Source organism: Triticum aestivum, chromosome 6A (assembly GCF_018294505.1).
Source record: "Triticum aestivum cultivar Chinese Spring chromosome 6A, IWGSC CS RefSeq v2.1, whole genome shotgun sequence".
NCBI lineage: Eukaryota > Viridiplantae > Streptophyta > Magnoliopsida > Poales > Poaceae > Triticum > Triticum aestivum.
Window position 1 is genome coordinate 381,572,898 of NC_057809.1, and position 23,403 is coordinate 381,596,300.

Consider the following 23,403-nt stretch of genomic DNA (forward strand, 5'->3'; position numbering starts at 1 on the left):
CGGACGTGTCCGGTCCGGCCGGACAAAAACCACGCTGCCGCCCGCAGCCTATCAGATCGGGCCATGTCACCCTCCCCGCGCCCACATCGCCTCCGCCGCCCGGGGCCCAGATTCGGCCCGCCCCGGGCCAAACTGGGCCACGCCGGGCTCGCGCCCCGCGCCGCCTCCTCCACTCCCGCCGGCGTCGCGCCTCTGTGCCTGCCTCCGCGGCTGCCCGCCGCCGCCGCGTAGCAACCCCGACCGCGCCGCCCGGCCCCGCGGCCCATCTCCACCGCTACCGCGCCGCGCCGCCCTGGCGACGCGCCGCCCGGCCTCGCCCCCGAGCCCCGCCGGCCGTCGTCGTCTTCTTCTCCGACGATCCTCGTTCTCCGCGCCCAGATCTGAAAACCCGAAGTTGACTTTGAATTTCTGCCAAGTCCTTTAATTCTTGCATTTTGATGCCCTGTTCATCATGCCATAACTTTGTGCTTGCTACTCCGTTTTGCGTGTATGAATTATCAGAATGTTCATGAGGATGTGATCTTCATTTTGTTCCATTGTGCCATGCTTGTTTGAGTCCATCTTGATGCCCAAATAGTTGATGCAAGAGTGCTATAAATTGTTAGGTGCTGATTCAAAGGAGATTATGAGCATTTGTCATTTTTGCTACATTTATTGTGTGCTGCATATGGGCATGAGCTCTACATATGTTTTAGGCTATGCCATGCCATCTTTACAGGGGTGTATGCCATGTATTTTTGTGATCAATATGGTGACTAGCACAAGCATGCAAAGTAGCTCTTATGATATTGCTGATTTCACGGACTTAGAATTTCACCAAGTCATTGATCTGCTGTTATTTTTATGCCATGTATTCATGTTGGTACAGTGAGATCCATGCTTCTTTTAAGTATGTTTAGTAAGGATGATTTGTATAGATGGTTATGCTCTATCCATACATGCCCCTTTTTGCATTTATGGAGTACCCTAGCATGTATTAATATTGGTCTACTTTTGCTATAAAATGTTCCTGGCAGATTGTTTGCGTGTTAATCAATTTTGCCAAGGTTGTTGTAGTTGATCCATGCATGCTATGAGTTTGTTCTTGCTTTGGTTAGCTTCAGGACATGTCTTCTTGCTATTGCTATGCTTATCTTGTCATGCAATGCCTTGAGGTGAGTGAATCGAGCTCGCAAAGAGGCCTTCATAATTCTGTTTATGCCATGTCCAGTTTTCTGCCAAGTCTGAATCTGTTAACGAAACTTTCTATGTTTACATGGGTGCCATCATACCTTGTGATCCTTTTTGGCTTATAGTCAGTAAGCGACTTTTGTTATATGCTTTGTGTAGATTCATGCCATGCCTTGTTTTGCCATGATATGATCCTGTAGCATGTAGTTATCTTGCTCGAAACATTGCTTCCTGATGTTAATTCCTGGCATGTTGTTATTTTCACTAAGTCTGTGAAGCTGATATCTTTTGCACTTTTGCCATGCTTGTTTGAACCTGCTCTTATGTGTTTTAGCCATATCTCAGTGCTCATATTTTGTCAAGCATATTGAGTAGGTCTCTGTCATGTGCTTTGTTGTTATGTTGGAGTGCAGTAGCTTAGTTTCTTGTTGCATTCTAGATGGCATCGTGCTGTTAATCGCAGAATTGTACCATTCTTGTTTCGCTTGCCATTTGCAAACCGTGCATCCGATTCCGGTGATCTTTATATCAATTTCGACTGAAATCATCTCATCTTTCCAGATGCACACTTGGTTTGCCAAGTTGAGGCCTGGTTCAATATTTTCCTTCTGGAGCTCGCATATGCATTACATATCACATCTCGCATATCATGCCATGTTTTGCATCATGTTGCTTGCGCATTGCACCGTGATTGATTGTTGGTCCTTTGGTTGTGTTCTTGCTTTGGGTAGAACTGGGAGACGAGTACATGATCGAGGAACCCATTGAGTACGCTTACGATGATCAAGCTTTCATCAACTCGGAGAACTTTGCAGGAAAGATGACCATACCCTTGAAATCACTTCTATCTTTGCTTGCTAGTTGCTCACTCAATTGCTATGACGCGATACCTGCCACTTGCTATATTATGCCTCCCATATTTCCATGCCAAGCCTCTAACCCACCTGTCCTAGCAAACTATTGTTTGGCCATGTTACCGCTTTGCTTAGCCCCTCTTATAGCATTGCTAGTTGCAGGCGAAGATGGAGTTTGTTCCTTGTTGGAATATGTTTATTGTTGGGATATCATTATTATATCTTGTTTACTTTAATGCACCTATATACTTGGTAAAGGGTGGAAGGCTCGGCCTTATGCCTGGTGTTCTGTTCCACTCTTGCCGCCCTAGTTTCTGTCATACCAGTGTTATGTTCCTTGATTTTGCTTCCTTACGCGGTTGGGTTATAATGGTAACCCCTTGATAGTTCGCCTTGAATAAAAATCCTCCAGCAAGGCCCAACCTTGGTTTTACCATTTGCCACCTAAGCCTTTCTCCCTTGGGTTCCGCGGACTCAAGGGTCGTCTTTATTTTAACCCCCCGGACCAGTGCTCCTCTGAGTGTTGGTCCAAACTAGAGCCCATTATAGCGCCACCTCGGGGAAACTTGAGGGTTGGTTTTAGTTGTATGGATTGCTTATCCAGTGTGCCCTGAGAACGAGATATGTGCAGCTCCTATTGGGATTTGTCGGCACATTCGGGTGGCTTTGCTGGTCTTGTTTTACCATTGTCGAAATGTCTTGTAACTAGGATTCCGAGTCTGATCGGGTCGTCCTGGGAGAAGGAATATCCTTCGTTGACCGTGAGAGCTTGTGATGGGCTAAGTTGGGACACCCCTACAGGGTTTTGAACTTTTGAAAGCCGTGCCCATGGTTATGGGCAGATGGGAATTTGTTAATATCCGGTTGTAGAAAACTTGACACTTAACTTATTTAAAACGAATCAACCGTGTCTGTAGCCGTGATGGTCTATTATTTGCGGAATTCGGGAAGAGAACACGGTTTCATGTTCTGCTTGAACGTAAGTAGTTTCAGGATCACTTCTTGATCATTATAGCTTATCGACCGTGCTTTGCTTCTCTTCTCGCTCTCATTTGCGTAAGTTATCCACCATATATGCTAGTGCTTGCTGCAAATCCACATCACTACCTGTTCCTACCCATAAGCTTAAATAGTCTTAATCGCGAGGGTGTGAGATTGCTGAGTCCCCGTGACTCATAGATTACTTCCAAAACCAGATGCAGGTGCCCATGATGCCAGTGTAGGGGACGCGACCAAACTCAAGTGGGAGTTCGATGAGGATTCGGGACGTTACTATGTTTCCTTTTCGCACGATCTGTAGAGGAGCCCGGTTGGGGTGATCGGGGATCTATGCATTTGGGGTTGTCTTTCTTTATTTGGTTCCGTAGTCGGACCTTGATTGTATTTTGGATGATGTAATGCTATATTTATGTATTGTGTGAAGTGGCGATTGTAAGCCAACTCTGTATCCCTTTCTTATTCAGTACATGGGATGTGTAAAGATTACCCCTCTTGCGACATGCCAACTATGCAGTTATGCCTCTAAGTCGTGCTCCAACACATGGGAGATATAGTCGCGTCGTGGGTGTAAAAAGTTGGTAATCAGAGCCTTCCCCGACTTAGGAGCCCCCTGCTTGATCGAATCGTTGACGTTGTTGAGTCTAGAAAAATGTTTTGAGTCTTATAGGATTATATATATATATATATATATATATATATATATCGGAGAGTAGGATTCTTTTTACTCCTCAGTCCCTTCGTCACTCTGGTGAGGCCTCCGGACGTAGAGTTTTGACTCTTCTCTTCTCAAATTTCACGAAAGAAAATTAGGATCATGCGGGTATCTTGGAATCGTTTTGATGGTTTTGTGACGAGAACATTGTTCTTGGTGCCTCCTAACATTTAGGGGTAGTGGCAGTGTCCCGGGGAGTTGAGCTTCGAGGTGTTGTCGTCACAATTTTATCGTTGTAGTTCTGGAATGCCTGAGTTCGCCGACATCAAAAATCTCCTTTATGCAGTTGTTGGTGAGATAACCTCGACGCCACCCAGTACAGGGGCAGGAGTTCGGGAGTATTTCCATAACTCGTATAACGGATGCTTTTCGAAGGTTGAGGTAAATGATTTCCGAGGGTTTCTTGGTTATGTGTTGAAGGATGGATACAGCTGGATGTAGGATTTGCTAGTTTTGGGTGAGATATTATGCTTCCCTGTATCCCCAACACCCGATTGCATAACCAGAAAGTTTCGGCAGTTTCATAGGTGTAAATTCATGTAGCTCTAGTATTTCTTCCCGCAGATATTTGGTTTGTGATTGGGTAATCCTTACCAATTATTTGTTCATATTCATACCTTGTTGTTTTATTCATCTATCTCTATCTAAGTGGCTTCTCAACTTTATGGAAGTGTGATCATTTACTTTGGAATTCATTCGTTCATTCTTGTTCGAATGTTAAGGCTATATGTTGCAATTTCGATCCATTGATTCAGCTTGAATATATGTCTTTCAAGATGGTAATGAATGTCAACCTCTTCAGGATGGCTCCTCCAACGCATCAGAATCTGGAACCTCCGCCACCACCTCCACCTCTGGAGGCATGGAAAGCTGTCATGGCCGCCACCAACGCCAACACACAGATGCTTTTGCAACTCTTGCAAGAGCACAACCAAGGAAATCAAGGCCAAGGCAACAATCAAGCTCAGTTTGCTACCCTCAATCAGTTCCTCACAAACCAGCCAAAGTCCTTCAGTAACTGTGTCAAGGCCACAGACGTTGACGATTGGCTCGTGGATATCTGCAAACATTTTGAGTGTAGTAATGTCAGGCCTGAGGACTTTGTCAAGTTTTCTTCGTTCCAAGTCAAAGACCAAGCTGCTGAGTGGTATCAACAATACAATGATTCCAGAGGAGGACATGTGATTACCTGGGATGATTTCCACCATGACTTCAAAGCTCACCACATTCCTCAAAGTGTTGCTGAGAGTAAGCGCGAGGAGTTCCGCAATCTAAAGCAAGGCAGCATGTCGGTTTACCAATACAACATCATGTTTCAGAGGCTCGCTCGCTTCGCCAAAAAGGACATCCCTGACGAGAAGAGAATGATTTATCAATTCAGAGGTGGCCTCAGAGAAGATGTGCAACTAGCTCTCAAGCTTTTTGAGCCGACCGAGTATGATGAGTTCTACAACATGGCACAAAAGCAAGAGGCGGCTCAGCTCAAGTGCGATGCTTCTAAGAAGAGAGTGGGGGATGCAACTCCATCGTCTTCTTCAACTCAAGTGGCAGCTAAGCAGCAAAAGTTCTGGTTGCCTCCTCCTCCTCCTCCGTTCCGCCAGCCTTATTAGCGGAAGAGTAAAGGTGGCAATGGATCTTCCCACCCACCCAACCCAGGCTATCAGAACAAAGCTTCGTCTCATGCTCCAAGGTCAAGTGCTCCATATCACCGTCCGCTCTCAGAGGTTACTTGCAACAAGTGTCAGCAGAAAGGGCACTATGCGAACAAATGCTTCAACCAGAGGCGCCTTCCGCCTCCTCCTCCTGTGAGATCTGCCTGCAATGCAGTGATCAAGCATAATTCCAAGTCTCCAAAGGTCAACATGATGAACGCAGCTTAGGCAGAGGACTCTTCAGAAGTTATAATGGGTAATCTTCCTGTTAATGATATTCCTGCAAAAGTCCTTTTTTGATACTGGTGTATCGCATTCTTTCATTTCAAGACCGTTTGTGGCTATGCATGATTTGGTTACTCAAGTATTGCCGAGACCTTTGTCTATTGTTTCTCCGGCCCGACAAATGACTTCTCTAGTATTCTTTTCGGATGTGTCTATCAAGATGGGCGACTATAAGTTTCCGTCTTCTCGAATTGTTCTTGGTGACTCGATATTGATCTAATTCTCGGCATGGACTGGCTTTCTAAGCACAAGGCGCATCTTGATTGTGCTGCCAGGCAGATTCAATTGACACACTCGTCTGACGATGTGATCATCTATGCCGCTCGTGATGATACCATTCGACTATTTTCTCTCAACGAGAAGGGCGAGTTGAATGCCATCTCTCAGATTCCAGTCATTTGTGAATATCAAGATGTCTTTCCAGAAGAGCTTCCAGGAATGCCTCCTCACCGGCCAGTTGAATTCATCATCGATCTTGAGCCCGGCACAGAACCTGTTTGCAAACGTTCTTACAAGCTTGGACCAGAAGAGTTGAAGGAGCTGAAGAAACAACTCGATGTAAAAGAGTGTATGGGTATGATCCGACCGAGTTCTTCTCCATGGGGTTGTGGTGTTCTTTTTGTCAAGAAAAAGGATGGCACGGACCGACTTTGTGTCAACTACCGCCCATTGAACAAGAAGACCATAAATAACAAGTACCCACTACCCAACATAAATGAGCTTTTCGAACAACTCAAAGGTGCTCAAGTATTCTCCAAGATTGACCTCCGTATGCGTTATCATCAGCTTCGCATTTGTGAACAAGATATCCCCAAGACAGCATTCAGAACAAGCTATGGTTCTTATGAATATACTGTCATGTCTTTCGGCCTTGTCAATGCTCCTCCCATATTCTATCGCATGATGAACTTCATCTTCAACCCTTACACAAATGATTTCGTCTTGGTGTATCTTGATGATATTTTGGTCTTTTCCAACAACAAGGAGGATCATGCCAAGCATTTGAGATTTGTGCTGGATAAACTCAAAGAACATAAATTATATGCGAAGTTTTCAAAGTGTGACTTTTGGCTCGATGAGGTTCTATACCTTGGCCATATCATCTCTGCCAAGGGCATAGCTGTTAATCCTGAGAAGGTGTCTGCAACTGTGAATTGGGAACCGCCTCAGAATGTGAAGCAGCTCCGCAATTTCCTTGGGCTTGCAATCTATTGTCGAAGATTCGTTGCGAATTTCTCTAAGATTGCAAAGCCTCTTTCCAACCTCCTCCAGAAGCATGTGAAGTATGTATGGACGCCTGAATGTGACATCGCTTTCGACACCCTCAAAGAGAAGCTAGTCACAGCTCTAGTTCTGACTCCTCCTGATGAATCCAAACCATTCGAAGTTTTCTGTGATGCTTCCCTGCAAGGTCTCGGTGTTGTGTTAATGCAAGAGAATAAAGTTGTGGCCTATACCTCTCACCAGTTGAATCCCAACGAAAAGAACTACCCCACTCATGACCTCGAATTGGCGGCAATTGGCCATGCTCTTTTAACATGGAGGCATCTCTTGTTCGGAAGGAAAGTGGACATCTTCACTGATCATAAGAGCCTCAAGTACATCATCAATCAGCCCAACCTCAACCTCAGGCAGACTCGTTGGGTCGAAATGATTCAAGTGTATAATCCGAGTATTGAATATACTCCAAGCAAGGCCAATGTCATTGCAGATGCGTTGAGCAGGAAGGCTTACTGCAACAGTTTAATTCTCAAGCCCTTCCAACCAGATCTTTGTGAAGCTTTCTGAAACTTAATCTCCAAGTTGTTCCTCAAGGATCTCTTGCCAACCTCCAAGTCTCTCCTACTTTGGAAGATCAAATTCGTGAGGCACAACTTCTTGATGCAATGGTGAAGAAGGTGAAGATTGGTATTGCCAAGAGCCAACCCAAGTACAAGTGCTATCGCCTTGATGACAAAGATACTCTATTCTTTGAGGATCGAATTGTTGTTCCTAAAGGTGACCTTCGTAAAGTCATTATGAATGAGGCTCACAATTCCCTTCTATCCATTCATCCTGGAAGTACAAAGATGTACCATGACCTCAACCAGTCGTATTGGTGGACTCGAATGAAGCGAGAAATTGCTCAGTTCGTGAATGAATGTGATGTCTGCAGTGAAAGCAAAACACCAATGGCCAGCTGGTCTCCTCCAACCTCTTGCCATTCCAGAATGGAAGTTTGACCATATTGAGATGGACTTCGTAACTGGATTCCCCAAGTCCAAGCGTGGCAATGATGCTATCTTTGTTGTCATCGACAAGCTTACTAAAGTAGCTTATTTCCGTCCTATCAAAGAATCTATCACAGCAGCTCAGTTGGCAGAGCTATATACCTCCAAGATTGTCTCCTTGCACGGCATTCCGCAATTGATATCTTCAGATCGTGGAAGCATCTTTACTTCTAAGTTCTAGGACTCCTTCCAGAAGATCATCGGCACCAACATTTGCTTCAGCACAGCCTTCCATCCTCAAACTAGTGGACAAGTCGAGCAAGTTAATCAAATTCTTGAATATATGCTCAGGGCTTGTCAGGACCCCAATTCCAAGTCACATCGATCTAGCTGGTAACACCTCATATCACTTTGCGGCCTCACACACGGTATTTCCACGGGTTTCGCCTTACCATGGCCCGGGACCGTTTGCGCCTTTTGGCTCACGTATATGATAGTGTCGCTAGCATCCATATGACAGAGAACCCGGGCCGACATGACTAGTCGTGAATCCAAAGCGGCACTAACCCATGGGGACAGGCATACATGAATCAACTTCGAACATGTCGGTCAGCAGTGTGTGAATCCGGGCTGTAGCACTGGGCTAACAGGACTCCGGTAACCCGGGCTGTAGCAGGCTAGGCAGGACTCAAGTTTTTGAGGCTTCCACTTTCCTCAATTCAAAGTTCAGAAATTTAGACATGATGTAGGATGCTTATGAAACTAATTGCAATCAAATTCTAGGGCTGTGACAACTCACCCCCACTAAACAAGAATCTCGGCCCGAGATTCAAGTCGTGAGGCAAGAAGACAGAGGGACACAAGCTAACACAATCTTCACGATCCAGATGTCTTTCTCGAGGATGTTGATTCATTGCATCACCTTGATCTCGATGTCTTTGCGTTTGAGCTCTTCATCCAACATGATGGCGACAGAAGGAAACTCTACAGGAAACGATCTTCTCAAAGATCGAGCAACTCAAGATCAACTCATGGAGTGAGATATAAAACATCTATTGAGCTGAGACACGAAACACACATCAGGGTTGATGGATAGAAGTAGATGATAAAGGTTCAAATTTGGTAGGCAACAATTCCACGCTTAAGTAGGATGGTGCATGGTTTCAAAGTAGCGAGGAGATAATTGCCATGATACCATAACCACACATCTTAAGGAAGGTGACTCGCAGAAATATTCCCTTAAGTGGCAAAAAGAATTACTTTTGATTCGGAGATCATTGAAACTCTTTATACCAGCCTAAGGCAATCACAATCGATCATTTGAAGGAGTTCAAAAGAATGACATACTTGGACTAGAAAGGGTGATGTGGACTCCCTTGTTGAAGACAATGCAATGGATGATTTTGCTTATCATCAGAAATGGATGGGACCCATGGTAAGTCCACTTTTGAAGATGATCCTGAACAACAACTACTGAGGTGCAAGCTGGGAACAAAATGCAAATGTTGGGAATGACTCTGGTAACTGGGAAGAACTCAACAGTCGATAGTGAGTCCACTGTTTAAAAAGGTTATAACATAACCGAGGAAACTGGAAGCAAATCCCAGTTAACGCCAATGGTAAAACCTAGTTCTTGCACATTCTCTCAAGAACTGGAGCATCTCCATATTCATCAAGGTTTTACCAATATCCGTGTCAAGGATCCTGGCAACACAACATACCACCATGATGAATGGTGATGGATGATGCAGATGCAAAGGAAGATAACACTTTCTCAGATTTCACCTTAGCGAGGCCAAGGGAACAAAATCTGGATGATCGACCCAGAGACATTTAGCACTCCGCTTCTAATGTTCTCCTTGATGTGCTAGGATAACCCATTTATTGATACGGTTTGGTATCTAGGACATCAAGTAAAAGGTCGGACTTCGGGAGCACAAGAATCCATAAGGATTAACTACGGAGGTAAATCCTACGAAATCCTCATGGGGAGGTGGCCAACTTTCTTCAATCGAGATACTACAATAATAGGTCTTTCGGCTGGATGTGTTGGCCACGACATCCACTTTACCGGTTATCGAGGGACCAATATTATAGTTCTTGGAAAATGCTCCAACCATCATATCTGCTTGAGATTCAGATCTGGTTGGTGTCAGGATATTCCAGACTCATCGAGTCTGGAAAGAAAATGAAAGTTTGCAACACAAATCGACGAGACGACGTTGCGAGATTGTCGAGGAATGAAATGCGATAGCAAGCTCCAAAACATGAGCTGGTTCTGCTACAACATGTGAACACGTTGTCCCAGACAAGTATGACCACATGGTAGTCTTATAATAAAACACTACCTAGTTCTGGTGGGGAACCATCATTGAGGATATCGAAATCTTGTGCATGACCTAGGATAGCACAACAACTCCTTTTCCTAGAACAGGTCAATCAGTGGCTTAGTGTGCTATGGAATTCATATGGAATGAAGATGATTAGTCTATCAGACCATGGAATACTTCGCACATGCATGACTGACTTGGGATGATTCCAGAGGAAGCAAAACTAACTTTCTCGAACTCAAGGTGGCAACTTGCACCAATTGCACGTGAATCAGAGGAAGTCACTTCTTTCATCCAACATATGCTTCATGAGCTAGCATGAAGAGATGCTTTCAAAAGTTTCCAACACTCGCTTAATGTTTGACAAAATCATGGAGAGGACATGGATGTTGTCGATGGGCTCAACAACAATTCATCCAGGTTTCCATATAAATGGAATTCCATAATTAAGTGGACACGGTGATAGCATTGGTCAGACCCAAAGAATATAATGATGTATGCTCAAGGAATCAACCACGAGTAAAACAACATTACGAATATCGTTGGTTCTGATTTGATTTGACGATAGCCCACACTCAAATCAAAGTTTGGGTAAGACAATAGCACCGACAATTGATCACAGGGATCAATTGATGAAGATATCATCTTTCTTCAACACACACGCACACACACGCAAGATATCCCTTTGGAATAAACTGAGTTGGACAAGCTTTTATTTTTCAACTCTCCAAGTTGTTGTTTAGCTTAACCAACTTGCTCAGGGTATCCGACACAGATTCTTGGAGAAGGGGTGGTTTACAAGAAACCAGCTTGATCACGAGCTCAACATAACGGTCAGGCGACAACCTGCAGGTAACACTTCCAAGAAGAAAATCGGAAAGTCACGAACCACCGATATGTTACTAAGCTCGAGAACAATCTTGCTTTTGAGGGCAAGACGATGTGATCAAGAGAGTGATGGATTGACATGATCCTAACTCATTGATCGAAGTGTGCACCAGAAATAAGGACTAGGTAGCACGATAAACCTTAGGGTGATGATTCAATAACCAGCACGCTAAGAATGAGAGTATTGTACATTAACTACCAAGCAACGGAGTTGCTAGGAGTATTGATTTCGCACATCACAGTGCACTTGTTGGCACTCCGGTTACAATAACACGGAACCGAGGAATGAACAATGATGGCAAGAAGTATTACTGCGTCAAGAATTCATAAGAGGTGGTGCAATTCTCATGACACTCCTGACATAAAGATGGTAACACTCCAAGGTAGAGCAGAGCAAAAGCTGGATTGGCATTTTGATTTGCGGAATACAATTGTTTTGACCCAATCCTAGATATGGATGAGGTTCTGGAGTTTGTTTCTCCTAGTCATTCTGGAATAGGATGGCTTGATGGACCACAAGAATAATAGGCATCGATGAACACGAATGCACAACTATTCCTGACTATCAATTGATAGACTAGGGTCGGAATACAACTGAGGAGGGTCAACTCAAGGAACATACAACTTTCTGAGTTGTGGATGCATAGATTAGTATGCCGAACCAAGTTCAACATGTTTCTTCCGGATAACCCATGCAGAAAGGTAGAACTGGCAGAATCACAATTATGAATGGAGAACTCCTCAAGAGTACTCTGATTGTGATCTTTTGGTTCAAATAACTTCCGCCTTAATGGTTCATGGTATTTGGAAGAAGGAAATACCACGGACCTCGAGGACTGTCGCAAGGTTACTAATATCCTAAAGGAACTAGCAACACTATCAACATGAGGTAAGTAGGGTGAATCTCGGGTTCAAGAAACCATGAGTAGAATACCTACTACTAAATGGCATCACGGGATGCTTTCGAGAATGGTGGCCAGAATCATCACACCGGAACACAAATCATGTCTAGATTACTAGGTAATCTTCTAAGGCACTTAGGGTCGTAATAATAACTCCAACTTAAATGTCGAGGCAAAAAACTACCTCAACGCACCGGATAGTGTGGTTAGACTGGCCCAAAAGACATCGAGCACAGGAGAAAGGGATTCGCAAATGCATCAGATTGTTTAGAAACCTGGGATGACTCGGACAGCATAACGGCTGTAAATGCTCAAAAGATTTGAGACATTATGCAATATGGCAGCCACTCCACATCACAATATCGAGGTTCTGAGATCAACTGTCAACATACGGAAGTAGTAGGAGCTGAACTGAGGCTTAAACTCAACAATCCTAGGCAACTACGGTTTAGTAACACGTCATCCTGAGAGATAGAAGAGAAGCCTAGCTCTTAACCCCACAGAAAAGATAAGATGACTTAGATCAGAAGGTCATGAGGATAAGGAGTAAAAAGAGCCTTACGTTCCCTTCCACAATCAATTCCTTATATAACTAAAGCATTTCTAGACACAACTTCGACCAGTTTGGCTTGGTAAACCTACCGTAGTCAGGCTCTGATACCAAAACTGTCAGGACCCCAATTCCAAGTCACATCGATCTAGCTGGTAACACCTCATATCACTTTGCGGCCTCACGCACGGTATTTCCACAGGTGTCGCCTTACCATGGCCCGGGACCGTTTGCGCCTTTTGGCTCACGTATATGATAGTGTCGCTAGCATCCATATGACAGAGAACCCGGGTCGACATGACTAGTCGTGAACCCAAAGCGGCACTAACCCATGGGGACAGGCATACATGAATCAACTTGGAACATGTCGGTCAGCAGCGTGTGAATCCGGGCTGTAGCACTTGGCTAACAGGACTCCGGTAACCCGGGCTGTAGCAGGCTAGGCAGGACTCCGGATGTCACCGCATGACATTTCCCCGAAGGGACAGACACAGGAACAAAGTGAAACACATGCCGGCCAGTCAACTGTCCTGAGCAGTAGTGCTGGGCTAGCAGGACTCCGGTGAACCGGGCTGTAGCGGACTACTATGGCTCATGGAAGCACAAGACTACACTTCCCCATAAGGGAGGCTACCAAGGATAAACAACTAGGTTGTCGGATCCCACACATACCAAGCATTTCAATCATACACACAATATGCTCCAAATGTGTAAATACAACATGGCATCACAACATAACTCTACGACTCAATTATTTATTCATTAGGCTCTGAGGAGCGAGATAATACAAACATGGGTCTCATGACCCAACATTCAGAGCATACAAGTCAAAGCACACGTGGAAGCTTAACTTGTCTGAGTACAGACAACTACAAAAGAAGAAGGCTCAGAAGCCTGACTATCTACAAGATCCTGCCGAGGGCACAAGATTGTAGCTAAGGTAACGAGCTAAACATCGAAGTCCAAGCGGAACTACTAGCGGGACTGAAGTCTCTCTGCAAAACATAAATTAAGCAAACGTGAGTACAAATGTACTCAGCAAGACTTACATTAGAACTAACTACATATGCATCATTATCAATGAAGGGATGGTGGAGTTTAACTGCAGCAAGCCAGCTTTGACTCGGTGGCTATCCTGAACTATGACTGCAAGTAACTCTTTTGAGGTGGCGCACACGAGTCCACATATTCACCATATCAATACACCACTATGGATCCGCTCCCGTCTCCCTGCGAGAACGCCATCCATAGCACTCACACTTATCTTGCGCATTTTAGAGTATCCACTTTTGCTTGTCTATGAACTATGCAAGGGGTCCAAGTTTCCATATCCGAGGAATCCGGCTATTCGAATAGATAATGATAACCCTGCAGGGGTGTACTTCTTCACACACGCTCTCGCCACTTATCGCCCTGTACACGTCATGTACCTCGGCAACCTTCAAGCGGAAGCCGGGCGAGGGAGTCGGCCACGACCTGACTAACCAACAAGTCTCTAGTCTAGGCTTATCGCCTATTCGGGTTCCATCCGCAAGGAGATCCGGCCGAGGTGTCGCTCACGGCCCCAAACGATGTGTGTAGGGTTCCCAAGCCCACCACGACGGGTGGATCTACGCTTGGTACACCGTGCCACAGTGCCTAGTCTGTCCCAAGCCCACCTGTACCGGGTACCACTTGGTAGACTACTAACACTACCTACAAACACCAGAAACTAGTTGCAACTCCTGGACAGAGATCAGGTTGATTAATAAGTCGAGAGGGGCACTTAAGCATTCCAATGTGTGGTAGTAACTGTTCATGGATCACAAACACAGAACTCAGTTCCTGAGGACGGCTGTAATGAGACAACCCACCATGTACTCCTACATGGCCTCTCATCGCTACCCTTACCAAATCGTGTTCACACACTTAGCTCACACACAGTAGGACATGTTCAACACCATTCCAATTCATCCCGATGAATCAGACCTGACTCAACTCTAAGCAGTAGCAGGCATGACAAAACAAGCATGAATGAGTAGGCACATCAGGGCTCAAACAACTCCTACTCATGCTAGTGGGTTTCATCTATTTACTGTGGCAATGACAGGTCATGCAGAGGAAAGGGTTCAACTACCGCAACATGTAATAGTTGAATTGGTGTTGTCCTAATGCAGTAAAAGAGAGCAGGAGCGAGAGAGTGGGATTGTATCGGAATGAACAAGGGGGTTTTGCTTGCCTGACACTTCTGAAGATAGTATAACTCTTCATCGGTGTCATCGATCTCATCTTCTGAATACGTCTATCGAGAGGGGACAACCACCGGCAAACAAGAGGGAACATAATCAATGCAATGCAACAATATGATGCATGCTATGGCATGGCAATATGAATGTGTTTTGGGCTAATGCAAGCTAGAACAGATTGGAATGAGTCCATTTGAACCAAAGATTCAAATGCAAACCCATTTCATGAAGTCATATTAGTGCATTAACTTGATTCACCTAAACAGCAAGGTTAAGGTATTCTAACATTCATGAAACTAGGACAGATGGATAGATTGAATTTTTCTGATAATTTTTCATATATAAATTATTTAATTTGGAGTTACAGTTGATTTTATATGAATTTTAGAAGTTTATACTAATTTCTGGAATTTCCTGAATAAGAATAATTCCAGAAAAGGCATTACTGCGTCAGCATTGCGTCATGCTGACCTCAGCAGGTCAACAGACCCGGTCCAGGTCAAATCTGACCAGTGGGTCCCGCGTGTCAGTGTCATTAGTCTAACTAGTTTTTAGTTAGTCCTAATCCTACTTAATTAGTAGGCGGGTCCCATTTGTCATTGACCCAGAGGGGTCAAACTGGGCCCACACGGGGGTTAACTCGGTCAGCGGGGTCAAACCCCTGGTCGGCAGGTCAAACCCGCCGGCGACTCGACGCCGGCGAGGCCCGAGACGGCGGAGAGCGTCAGAAACGCGCTACAGGGCACGGGCGAGGCTGTTCTTGGGCTTGTTAGAAAGCTCTTGCTAGCGCGCGTCTAGTGGTGGTGGAGGCCGGGCCTATGGTGGCCGGAGACAACAACGGTGAGCTCCAAGGCGGCGGCCGGAGTTCGGAAAAGACGGGTTCGGCGCTACGGTGATCCATAAGACGAGTTGGTGAGTTCTACAACTTCCTGGGAAGGCTCTGAGCACATTGGTGTGCTCGTATGCGAGCTGCAACGAATATGGCCACGACTGCACCATTGCCGGCGGCGAGGAGCTCACGGCTCCGGTTGCTAGGCTGGTTAGGGGAAGGGAATCACTGCAGGGAGAAGGGGGAAATGCTCGGGAGCTCACAGTGGATCCAGTAGAGGCAACAGTGAGGCCGGGGAGGTGCTGATGAAGACAGGAAGTCGCTGGCGATCTCGGCGGCCAAACGATGAAGACGAGGTCGGGGGCGGCGTTTTGGGGCATCCGGCGTTGCGTGAGTAGGTGGGGAGGACAACGACATTGCGGCGGAGCTCGGGAGCAGCTCGGTCAGGCGAGGCGGTGGCTGTGGCCGCGTGGCAGTGAATGGCGGCGTCGAGCGCGTCGGCCATAGAGGGGGAGGACGAGGGAGAGATCCAGGAAGAGAGGGGAGAGGTGCAGGGGTCGAGGAGGAGTGCGTGGCGACGTCCAGAGTGTCCGGCGTCGAGGGGGAGGGGCAGGCAGGCAGGGTGGTGGCGTGGCGAGCTCGGCGGCGTCGCGGTGTCCCTCCTTTGCCTACTGGCAGAGGTAGGCGATGACTGGCAGCGGCGCTGGGCTGGGCCGGCCAGGTGGGCGGGCCAGCTGGGCTGCGACAGGTGAGGCCAGGTGAGTTTCTACTCTGTTTTATAATTCTGTTTTGTTTTCTTTTTATTTAATCATTTTTCCACTGATTCAAATTCAAAAGAATTTCAAAACAGTGACAAAACCCTTTGAATAATTTTATGTTGCTAGATGGACTTTTCCAACAGCACATAAAACATTTCAAAGTTAATTGAAAATATATCCCATATATTATGAATATAATTCCAAATTCAAATACAATAATGATTTAAATTCAGTGCCAAAATAATTCCTTAAAAATGTTCAATATTTTTGGTTTGGATACAAACCCTTGCCAAAATTATCAAACATTAATGAAGGCCATTTTGGTTTCACTAAATGCAAGCTTAAGGGTTCTTGCCCTTTTTTTATTTAAGTTTTTGAGGCTTCCACTTTCCTCAATTCAAGGTTCAGAAATTTAGACATGATGCAGGATGCTTATGAAACTAATTGCAATCAAATTCTAGGGCTGTGACAGGGCTTGTGTCATTTCCTTCTATATGAAGTGGGAGGATTGTCTTCCATATGCCGAGTTCTCCTACAACAACAGATTCCAAGCGAGTTCGGGCAAGGCCCCATTCGAGAGACTCTATGGCAGAAAGTGTCATACTCCTCTTAATTGGTCAGAGACTGGTGAACGCCAACTTCTTGGCACTGACTTGATCACAGAGGCTGAAGAAATGTGCAAAGTCATCCGTGAAAATCTCAAAGCCGCGCAATCGCGCCAGAAGAGTTACTATGATAGCAAGCATCGTGACTTAGCTTTCGAGACCGGAGACCATGTCTACCTCCACGTCTCTCCAATGAAAGGTACTCATCGCTTTGGTATCCAAGGGAAGCTTGCCCCTAGATACGTGGGTCCTTTCAAGATCATTGGCAAAAGAGGCGATCTCGCCTATCAACTTGAGCTTCCGTCCAACTTTGCAAATGTGCACGACGTGTTTCACGTGTCACAGCTTCGCAAGTGTTTCAAGACTCCTGACTGCACCATCAACTTCAAAGATATTGATCTCCAAGAAGACCTGTCTTATCATGAGCATCCCATTGCTATTCTTGAAGAAACCGAGCGCAAAACTCACAACAAGTCTATCAAATTCCTGAAAGTGAAGTGTTCACATCATTCCGACCGAGAAGCCACCTGGGAACGTGAGGACCACCTCTGTTCCGAATATCCGGAGTTCTTTCAGTCCTAGATCTCGGGACGAGATCCTTTCGTAGTGGTGGAGTGTTGTAACGCCCCGGACGTAACTTACCATATTTGAACTCCGACTCGTGTCATTTCCGGCTTTAAGTTATGAGATTCATGGTTGGGTTCTTGTCTTTGTTTTGCATTTTTTCTCATGTCATGCATTTCATATCATGTCATCATGTGCATCTCATTTGCAATACGTGTTCGTCTCATGCATCCAAGCATTTTCCCCGTTGTCCGTTTTGCAATCCGACACTCCTATGTCCTCCGGCGCCCCCCTTTTGTCTCTTTTCGTGTGCGGGTGTTAAACTTTCTCCGAATGGACCGAGATTTGCCAAGCGGCCTTGGTACACCTCCGGTAGACCGCCTGTCAAGTTTCGTGCCATTTGGAGTCCGTTTGATACTCCAACGGTTAAGCGAGGAATCGTAAAGGCCTCGTGTGTGTTGCAGCCCAACACCCCTCCAAGTGGCCCAATAACCCATCCAAACCCCCTCCATCCTCTCGGTCGTTCGATCACGATCGCGTGGCCGAAAACCACACCTCATTTGGACATCCCTACCTCCCTCTACCTATATAAACACCTTCCCTTCCAAGTTTTTCGCAGTCCAACACTAGCTTTGCTCCCTCTCCGCCGCCGGACGTGTCCGATCCGGCCGAACAAAAACTGCGCTGCCGCCCGCAGGCTATCAGATCGCGCCACGTCACCCTCCCCACACCCACATCGCCGCCGCCGCCCGGGGCCCAGATCCGGCCCACCCCGGCCCGAACCAAGCCACACCAGGCCCGTGCGCCGCGCTGCCTCCTCCACTCCCGCCCGCGCCGCGCCTCTGTGCCCGCCTCCTCGGCCGCCCGCCGCCGTCGAGCAGCAACCCCGGCCATGCCGCCCGGCCCCGCAGCCCATCTTCACCGCCACCGCGCCACCCCGACGACGCGCCGCCTGGCCGCGCCGCCCGGCCTCGCCCCCTCCGCCGCCGCATGGCCCGACCGGCGCCGTCCCGAGCCCCGCCGGCTGCCGTCCTCTTCTTCTCCGACGATCCTCGTTCTCCGCACCCAGATCTGAAAACTCGAGGTTGACTTCGAATTTCTGCTAAGTCCTTTAATTCTTGCATTTTGAGGCCCTGTTCATCATGCCATCACTTTGTGCTTGCTGCTCCGTTTTGCGTGTATGATATATCAGAATGTTCATCGAGATGTGCTCTTCATTTTGTTCCATTGTGCTATGCTTGTTTGAGTCCATCTTGATGCCCAAATAGTTGATGCAAGAGTGCTATAAATTGTTAGGTGCTGATTCTTAGCAGATTATGAGCATTTGTCATTTTTGCTACATTTATTGTGTGCTACATATGGGCATGAGCTCTACATGTGTTTTGGGCTATGCCATGCCATCTTTATAGGGGTGTATGCCATGTATTTTTGTGATCAATGTGGTGACTATCACAAGCATGCAAAGTAGCTCTCGTGATATTGTTGATTTCAGGGACTTAGAATTTCACAAAATCATTGCTTTGCTGTTATTTTTATGCCATGTATTCATGTTGCTACAGTGAGATCCAGGCTTCTTTTGAGTATGTTCAGTAAGGATGATTTGGACATATGGTTACGCTCTACCCGTCCATGCCCCTGTTTGCATTTATGGAGTAACCTAGTATGTAGTAATCTTGCTCTACTTTTGCTATAAAATGTTCCTGGCAGATTGTTTACGTGTTAATCAATTTTGCCAAGGTTGTTGTAGTTGATCCATGCATGCTATGAGTTTGTTCTTGCTTTGGTTAGCTTCATGAACATGTCTTCTTTCTATTTCTATGCTTATCTTGTCATGCAATGCCTTGTGGTGAGTGAATCGAGCTCGCAAAGAGGCCTTCATAATTTAGTTTTCTGCTAAGTCTGAATCTGTTAACGAAACGTGCTATGTTTACATGGGTGCCATCATATCTTCTGATCCTTTTTGTCTTATGGTCGGTAAGGGACTACTGTTATATGCTTTGAGTAGATTCATTCCATGCCTTTTTTAGCCATGATATGTTCCTGTAGCATGTTGTTATCTTGCTCTAAACATTGTTTCCTGATGTTAATTCCTGGCATCTTGTTATTTTCACTAAGTCTGTGAAGCTGATATCTTTTGCACTTTTGCCATGCTTGTTTGAACCTGCTCTTGTGTATTTTAGCCATAGCTCAGTGTTCATCTTTTGTCAACCATCTTGAGTAGGTCTCTGTCATGTGCTTTGTTGTTATGTTGGAGTGCAGTAGCTTAGTTTCGTGTTGCATTCTAGATGGCATTGTGCTGTTAATCGCGGAATTGTGCCATTCTTGTTTTGCTTGCCATTTGCAAATCATGCACCCGATTCTGGCGATCTTTATATTGATTTCGACCGAAATCATCATCTTTCCAGCGGCACACTTGGTTTGCCAAGTTGAGGCCTGGTTCAATCTTTTCCTTCCGGAGCTCGCATATGCATTGCATATCACATCCCGCATATTATGCCATGTTTTGCATCATGTTGCTTGCGCATTGCACCGTGATTGATTGTTTTCCTTTGCTTGTGTTCTTGCTTGGGGTAGAGACGGGAGACGAGTACGTGATCGAGGAACCCGTTGAGTATGCTTACGAGGATCAAGCTTTCGTCAACTCGGAGAACTTTGCAGGCAAGATGACCATACCCTCAAAATCACTTCTATCTTTGCTTGCTAGTTGCTCGCTCAATTGCTATGCTGTGATACCTACCACTCGCTATATCATGCCTCCCATATTGCCATGCAAAGACTCTAACCCACCTGTCCTAGCAAATCGTTGTTTAGCCATGTTACCTCTTTGCTCAGCCCCTCTTATAGCGTTGCTAGTTGCAGGTGAAGATGGAGTTTGTTCCTTGTTGGAACATGTTTATTGTTGGGATATCATTATTATATCTTGTTTACTTTAATACACCTATATACTTGGTAAAGGGTGGAAGGCTCGGCCTTATGCCTGGTGTTTTGTTCCACTCTTGCTGCCCTAGTTTCTGTCATACCGGTGTTATGTTCCTTGATTTTGCGTTCCTTACGCGGTTGGGTTATAATGGGAACCCCTTGATAGTTCGCCTTGAATAAAACCCCTCCAGCAAGGCCCAACCTAGGTTTTACCATTTGCCACCTAAGCATTTCTCCCTTGGGTTCCGCGGACTCAAGGGTCATCTTTATTTTAAACCCCCGGGCCAGTGCTCCTCTGAGTGTTGGTCCAAACTAGAGCACCTTGCAGTGCCACCTCGGGGAAATTTGAGGGTTGGTTTTAGTTGTACGGATTGCTTATCCGGTGTGCCCTGAGAATGAGTTATGTGCAGCTCTTATCGGGATTTGTCAGTACAATCGGGTGGCTTTGCTGGTCTTGTTTTACCATTGTCGAAATGTCTTGTAACCGGGATTCCGAGTCTGATTGGGTCGTCCTGGGAGAAGGAATATCCTTCGTTGACCGTGAGAGCTTGTGATGGGCTAAGTTGGGACACCCCTGCAGGGTTTTGAACTTTTGAAAGCCGTGCCCGCGGTTATGGGAAGATAGGAATTTGTTAATATCTGGTTGTAGAAAACTTGACACTTAACTTACTTAAAACGAATCAACCGTGTGTGTAGCCGTGATGGTCTCTTTTCGGCGGAGTCCGAGAAGAGAACACAGTTTCATGTTATGCTTGAACGTAAGTAGTTTCAGGATCACTTCTTGATCATTATAGCTTATCGATCGTGCTTTGCTTCTCTTCTCGCTCTCATTTGCGTAAGTTAGCCACCATATATGATAGTGCTTGCTGCAGATCCACCTCACTACCTGTTCCTACCCATAAGCTTAAATAGTCTTGATCGCGAGGGTGTGAGATTGCTGAGTCCTGGTGACTCACATATTACTTCCAAAACCAGATGCAGGTGCCGATGATGCCAGTCCAGGGGACGCGTCCGAACTCAAGTGGGAGTTCGACGAGGATCCGGGATGTTACTATGTTTCCTTTCCGTGCGATCAGTAGAGGAGCCCAGTTGGTGTGATCGGGGATCTATGCATTTGGGGTTGTCTTTCTTTATTTGGTTCCGTAGTCGGACCTTGATTGTATTCTGGATGATGTAATGCTATATTTATGTATTGTGTGAAGTGGCGATTGAAAGCCAACTCTTTATCCCTTTCTTATTCAGTACATGGGATGTGTAAAGATTACCCCTCTTGCGACATGCCTACTATGCGGTTATGCCTCTAAGTCGTGCTCTGACACGTGGGAGGCATAACCACATCGTGGGTGTAACACAAGGTTATCAATCTAGTAGGAGAATCAAGCAAAACTATGTAAACAACACCTGCACACAAACAACAAATACTTGCAACCCAACGCGTAAGAGGGGATGTCAATCCCACAACAGTACTGAGATAGATTATACTAGATAATACCCCGCACGTTGCGGCAGGACTTTCTACCTTATATATGCGGCTTCAAAATAAAGCGCATTTGGATGAATGAAAATGAAGTATGACATCTATTAAATATCCAGTGAAATATTAATATTTACATTTTAAATATTGAACAAATACACTTTCTACAAACATACAAAGATTTAGCTCAAACATGAAGGCATTCCTGCCCTCAGTAGTCAACTTGGCTTCTAAGAGCATTAAAATAATTAATACACTCAATTGACTGGTAGTGCCTTCGAAACATTCCCTTATTAATCTGTATGAAGATACTCAAATTTTTTGAGCCAAGTCTTTTTTTCCAAAAGGTGTTTCACCAATTGTTAATGACAGGAAAACAAAATATATGCGGACATAATATAAGATGGGCGTAAGAAGAAAATATGGGCATTTGAGAGATGTAATGTGCACCTAAAAGCTAGTCATCATATTATGAAGCAGCCCTTAAGAAAGCTAGCTAATATGTACTCCTATGTTCTGAACATCCTTTCTACTCCAAACAAAACAACAATTAGAAATTAGAATCAGCAAGCGATATATATATATATATATATATACATATATTGACACTTACATGAACTATTGGAGCTTGTTAATTTATAATTTCATGACAACAAGCCGTTGATATTTTAGGCTTAGTTACAGTGTACATCTATTTGTTACTTACATGGGTTATCCTTGGCAGCATTTAAATAAACTGAAACTTTGACACAACTTGAAACACTTCTTAGAGAATGGACTCTTCGTATATTGGTTCATAACCACTCCATGAAGATCCATGGAACGATGAGCGGAGGCCGCAAGATCTCCTGGTCAAACTGAGGCCTAATGGTGAGGTGGAACATGCTTAGACAATTTGAAGGGAACTTTTAAACATGAAATATTTTTGCACAGAGCTAGGAAACACAATCTGCAGTTAATTTTGTAATGAAAATTTCCTCCAATTTCAGTCAAAATTAAAATTATGAAACTCCAACCGTCCATGTACCATAACAATATGTTTTTGTTATTCTATATAGGAAATCAGATAGCAAGATTTAACAACAATTCAGAAAATGAACAAATAAACATTAATTGTCCATACGATCTGTAAAGGATATGATTCTACTATCAAGAAATAATAGAACAATAGAGCCAACATCCCAGTGCCTAAAATGAAGTAAAGTGCAAAGAAAAGAAAAGAGTTTGGTTTCTGCCTAAATGTAACGGAGCACTGCTGCCTCAAATGATCCAATAAACATGCATCCTTGGATGAAAAATAATACAAATATTCGTCCATGGATGGCAATAAATAATAAGACAATCATGTGGGATTACCTCACGGCTCACCCCGCGGTAGCAAGATACTAGAGGAAGATTAGGAATGGCCAGCCATGGAGCAATCAGGAACTACCTACAATGTGACACAAATGCTGTGAGGGAGGAGCAGTGTGACGCC